This window comes from Panicum virgatum, chromosome 4N (assembly GCF_016808335.1).
Source record: "Panicum virgatum strain AP13 chromosome 4N, P.virgatum_v5, whole genome shotgun sequence".
NCBI classification, from domain to species: Eukaryota; Viridiplantae; Streptophyta; class Magnoliopsida; order Poales; family Poaceae; genus Panicum; species Panicum virgatum.
Genome location: NC_053148.1, coordinates 34,273,386 through 34,279,385, shown reverse-complemented (window position 1 = coordinate 34,279,385; position 6,000 = coordinate 34,273,386).

The window sequence follows — 6,000 nt, the reverse complement described above, 5'->3', positions numbered from 1 at the left end:
CTCCTTGCCATGGAGCTCGGCCTCCTTGTGCTGGAGCTCAGCCTCCTTCTGCTCGAGCGCCGTCCTAGCTCGCTGCAGCTCGGCAGCCTGTGCCTCGGCCTCCTGGGCTCTCTGCTCCACCGTGGCCCCCTGGGTGTCACGCACGCTGGAGGTCTTCGCCAGCTCCTCCTCCAACGCACGTTGGCGCGCTCCCATGTTGGTCACCAGGGTGTTGGCGTCGATCGTCCAGAGCACCAAGTCGGCGTTGTACTGCCCAAGCCAGCGCACCTGGGAGTACAATCAGGTCAGCTCGGCACTCTTGTTGTGCGAGATTTCCCTCAGCCGCTGCAAGTGGAAGGACGTGAGTAAAGCACACGAATACAAGACCGGACACGAGCAATAACCAGGGGAAAGGCACCTACCTTGCTGATCTGAAAGTCCGTCGTCCTATGAAGCTGTAAGGCGTGGTCAAGGTTGTCCTAAATCTGAGAGCCGACCTCGTACTGCGCATTCCAGGCCGCTTCCTCCTCCCGCTCGTTGCGGAGAAACTCCAAGGGGTCCCCGGACTGGATGATCGCCCCTTGACGGGGCCCCTCGGACGTCCCCGCGCTGAGCACCTCCTCGGAGGCCGACACGAACTCGGCAATCTGGTCGGCGGCGCTGGCCGCAGTAGCGTGGTCGATGTCCCTCGAATCCCCGAACTCGTCGCTGCTCAGCGGCAGCTCCACCACTGGATCTACATTCCTCGGCGTTGTATGCGCCGTCGCCACTGCGACAGCGCCCTCGTCCCCGGCCCTCACAGGCTTTGGGATGCGGGTCTCTTCCATCACTGGCGCCCCTGGCGCCGACTCCTCCTCCGTGACACACTCGGCCCCAGCCCTCGGGGGCTCGGGGTTGGGGGTCTCCCCCTCTCCTTGGTCGGCAGGGCGCTCCTGTGCGTCCCCACCAGCTCATCCTCCGGCGACCGGCTGGGCGGCGCTATCCGCGTCGCCCCGACCGGCCTCGACTTCGATGTCCAGCCAGGCGGCGGCATCCGCGCCACCCCGGCCGGCCTCCTCCTCGGCGTCAGCCCGAGCGGCCGTTACGATGCCGTTTTGGCTGGCGTCGCCCCCACTCTCCAGCGCTCGGGCCAGTTGGGCCTCCTGGGCCCCTCGAGCCACCGCCTCTCGGTGCTTTACGGCCCCCACCTCCAAGACCGGGTCCACACCGATGGGGGACTGCGGCGCCGAGTGTGGCATCGCGTACGCCCCGGTCTTGAGGGCCTTGGTCGGCGCGAGACGGGTCACATCCTTGGTGGTTGCCCTGCAGCCGGGCAATCGGGAAAGAAATGTTGAAGTCAGCAGGATTGGAGGGTCGAGTAAATAAATGCAAAGGATAAAATTAAGATCACTTACCCTGACCGAGCGCTCATGCTGCGCTTGCCCGTGCCGCTCCTCCGGGCCCACGGCACGCTGATGCCTCCCGATGACTGGCCCGAGGGCGCCACCCTTGGGTCGGCCTGGCGCCTCGAGACCGTCTGTGCAGGCGTCTCTGCACTCGCCGCGGACCCACCGCTGCCCGTCGACACCGCGGGCACGGGTGTCCGCCTACCCGTCGCCGGCGGGGGTGACCTCTGCCCCGCCGCCGGCATAGGCGACCTCTGTTCTGTCCTCGCGGCGGGCGGATCCACCAGCGACCCTAGCGTGAGCCTCTCCTGGCCCAGTGTCACCGTCGAGCCCTCACCGCCAGCCCCTCGATAGACTGGCGGGGAACTCGCGCCCGTCGCCACCTCGTCGTCATCCAAAAAGTTGAGCTCACCACCCGAGGAGTCCTCCTCCTCGGTGGACTCGGGCGTGGTGGGCCGCGGAGCACCCTCCGCTTCTACAATCTTGCCCTCCCTGGCGTGCTTCTCTTTTCTCTCCCTCTTCGCCGCATCCTTCTTCTTATTCGCCGCCTCATCTCGCAGGCGGTTGGCTTGGCGTTCCTCCGGGACTGGGGGCTTTGAGACATTGCCCTTGTGGCTCACCCCCTGCAAACGCAACCGAGTCAGGAGCAAGGAGTGGGGAGGAAATAGCACAAATCGACAACGAATCAAAACTTAAGCTCACCACAGAAGTATACCCCTCCTCGGGGCGCATCTTGATTGCCCAGATATCATCTGGGTTGTCGGGGAACTCCGCCACCGAGCTCTTCGCCCTCCGGGCAGCAATGTTATGGGGGAGCAGCACGTTCAACGTCCTCGAGCCCGCGTACAGGGCCTCGGGGGTAAGGTCGAAGATCAGCAGCTTCCTCTCCATGAGAGAAATCACCCTCTGCTAGTGGAAGTTCGTGATGACGGCCGCCGCCATCAGCTCCTTCCTCGCCAAACGCTGCAACGCGTTGGTGAGGACCTCGAGCGTGGCCTGTTTGCTCTGGGGCGGCACCCCCCAGCCCCACTTCTCCGGCCTCTCCCGGAGCACCTTGTTGGTGAACGCCGGGAGCCGGTTGCCATAGTTGCGCAGATAGAACCACCCGGCGTTGTTCGTCGTCATCCTGTTGGGGATGTACAGGTTCGACCGGGTTATCCGCAAGTGGAGCATCAGACCGTCGGCGCGGGCGAACCTTTTCAGCTGGCCTGGGATCTTCTCGATATAGAGCTCGCCGTGGAAGAGGTGGATCCACAGATCCCAGTGCGCCTCGATCCCTAGGTACCCCTCGCAGACGGCGACGAAGACCGCCGCTTGCGAGATGGAGTTGGGGCCGAAATTGTGCAGCTCCACCTCATAGTAGTTGCACAGCGCCCGCATGAATCTGCCAACGGGGACGCCGAATCCCCTCTCGTGGAGCCGCGTAAGACTCATGATGTAGCCGTCGGGGGGATTCGGCTCGGTCTCCTCCGGCCGCGGGGGAATCCACGCCGGCCACTCCGAGTTGATGTTCATCGGCAGCAGCCTATCGGCGACCAGATGCTCCAACACCGCCGCGGTAGCGGTCGACCTCCCCCACGGCAATGGCTCCTGGATCTCCGACATCGCTTCGAATCACCGGGGAACACGGGGAAGCAAGCTCTGCGATGGCTAAGGTGCGCTCTCGCTCTCTCTTTCTTCTTCCTCCTCTCGCTCTCGGCTCTCGGCTCTGGATGCAGGGGAGGCGGAGAAGGCAGGGGAGACGAAGGCAAGATGGCCAGGTGAGCCCGAACGATCCCTCCTTTCCCGCCTTTATCCACCAAGACGGGCGGACTCGCCGCCACTGCCCGAATCCGCCGCATTGAATGCGGTAGATTTTCCTGTCACCGACAGCTATGACCCACGACCACGGAGTCCCCCACGCGCGCACCCAGCGAATAATTGCGGCACAGTAACTAGTGGGGCGCGGAATAATTGCGGCACAGTAACCAGTGGGGCACAGCGGGACTGTAGCGCCGTCCCATCCGTCAGCTGCCGCCCACGCCTCTTCGCCTACCTGAGGCAGGCGCCTGAAAAGGCGCACCCCGCACCACGCTACGTGTACTGGGCCACATCGCCCACGACCAGCGGGAGACCCGCGCGCACGACCGGCGACTCCGCGCCATTTAAGCGAACCGTTACGAAATATTCCCTCCAAACCGACAAAGGAAATAAATTTTGAGGCCTTACTGATCAGGGGTTCGAAGCCTGGCCCATCGAGGGTTCAACAGGCGCCCCAGATCGCCAGAGTTAGGGACAGCATGGATGTGCCAAACATGCTACCCTCGAATGCGGAGTTCGAGACATCCTACGCAGTGTTCAAGGCCAGACGAGGGTGCCTAGCAAGGGGATCCCATCGAGGGAGAGCATCGAGCCCTCGGACCCTATCGAACGGGTCCGAGCCCTGCCTAGCGAACCTTTGCGGGCACTTTATGTGACATGTCCACGGACCGCAAGCCGACCCTTATCGAACGGAGCACAGACGTCCACTTGAACCACCCGATAACAGCTCACTGAAGCAGCCATAGCTCGCGGCACGGGTAGGGGTAGCATGTTGCGCTTCATCCCTCCTCCCTGCGGAAGGGCGACGAGGGACGTAACAAAGTCAAAGGACCCCTGGACGCCTTCTCGCAGGCCGGGGCTCGGGGGCTCCTCGCGCATCACAGCACCCTCGAATGAATCGGCAACCGTCGATTGTGAAGTTCTACATGGTTAACCGAACCACCCCCCCCCCCCACTCTTAACGCGCGCCTGCCAGGTGGTTCAATAGAATCACGAGTCGCTGCGCCAGCATGAAAAATGCCGAGGCCGGCTAAAAAAGACGTTGGACAGCCACTCCAGTCAATCGAATGTGCAGGGCAACGCATATAGCCCTTGGACGAGTGCAAGCACACCTCCAAGGCCTCGGGGGCTACACCCGCGGGTGTGCTGATGTGCCCCCGCGGAGGAAACTTCGCACATTCTAGGATCAAACCCTCTGCAGACCTGTTCGAACGCCCTCATCAGCACAATGGCGACGACCCCAGCGGCTACGTCGTGGTGCTCGAGGTGACTATGATCTGCATAGACAACTCGGAGTGGCCTCCTCACTGCTTCTCCGACAAGAAACCCCTACCTTGGGTCAACTTCCTCCGACAACGCTCTCCGGAGCACCATCGCGCCCCCACCGGGCAAACTAAGATCCCCACGGTCAGCATCCGGGTCGCACCTTCGAGGGGTCAAGCCTCTGCAGGGCTGATGCCCACCCCTACAAAGGCTCGGGGGCTACTGTCAGGTACCATGATTAGGGGCACCCTAACCAGGGGACTAAATCACCCTTAAAACACAAACACATGTTAGGCAATCGGGCCCACAAAGGCCTACAACATTTCTCCAATCTGAAGGAAAGGAAAGGACTCAAAGAAGCCCAATCCACGGCCCAACAACACAGTGCGACCCATCCGAGCCCCCTCGAACCCGCGGGGCAAACTCCACCACGCTCGAGGGTTCCCCGCCGGGACCCTCGATAGCGCCCCACGGCTCCGTCTCGCTCGAGGGTAGCGACCTACCCTCGAGCAAGCAGATCGGCTCCGCCTCGTTTGAGGCCACCCCTCGATGGAAAGGACAAACCGTCATCCACTCACCCGCACGCCGTACGGAGGCGTTAAATGCCCACGACTCCGCCGCGGCACCCAGATCAGACGGCGTCAGGCCACCACGCTGCACAGCAGCAGTGACCGGAGTCCTGTCCGCCAACTCCAGTCACTGCTCCACCATCCCCGGCCCTGTGGCAACACTGTGGGAACCTGCGACGCCCTGTACTGACGTGCCCGGCTCTGTTGCCGCCACTGTGCTGCCAACTCCGTGTACCTTCCTCTGCTGCAGAAACCTCGACAGGTATGGGCGCGACCCTCGAACGCGGCCCGTGCCTTGACTAGATCAAGACCCTGACCTGCAGGGCCCTCAGGACGCTGCCACGCCACGCCTGGAAGACGTACTCTCCACAGCGACCACCACGCCACCTGCAGGGGCCACAAGGACGCCGGCGCGATCTCCGCAGGACCAAGGACGACACCCAGGACAACTGCCACGCCAGGCGCCATACCCCACAATGTACTTTCTATAGTAGATGGCCACAGTGCGCCCCCGATTCGGGGAAGAACGACGACTTCTCCCTCCTCCCATACATGTACACCGCCCCTCCTTGTGTTTATAAAAGGGGGAGACGGGCTCTATCTTGTATATATATATCTGTATATCTGGGCAGAACAGTACACTCAGCACAACTCACAGAGCACACACGCTCTTGAGCCCCGATATTGGCACTTGCCTCAATCAACTTCTCCTCTAGCAGAGACTTGGGAGCTTCCCTCCCTCTCTCGCCTCGCTTGTACCCCCTACTACATGCACCCTCGGTGCAAGACAGTACAGTGCCCTCGCACACCCCTTTGCTGGACGTACGACCCTGCGGCCGGAATCAGGATAAATCCGTGCGTTACTATGTTGCCTCTTGCATCAACCATCTGGGATTAGAGACACGCAGCATCATTATTAGTTGGTGCTAGGCCGCCGGGTCTGAGCACCGACAAGCATAGCATCAACACTTAGTTATTTCTCCTCCATGGCACATGTTGCTCAT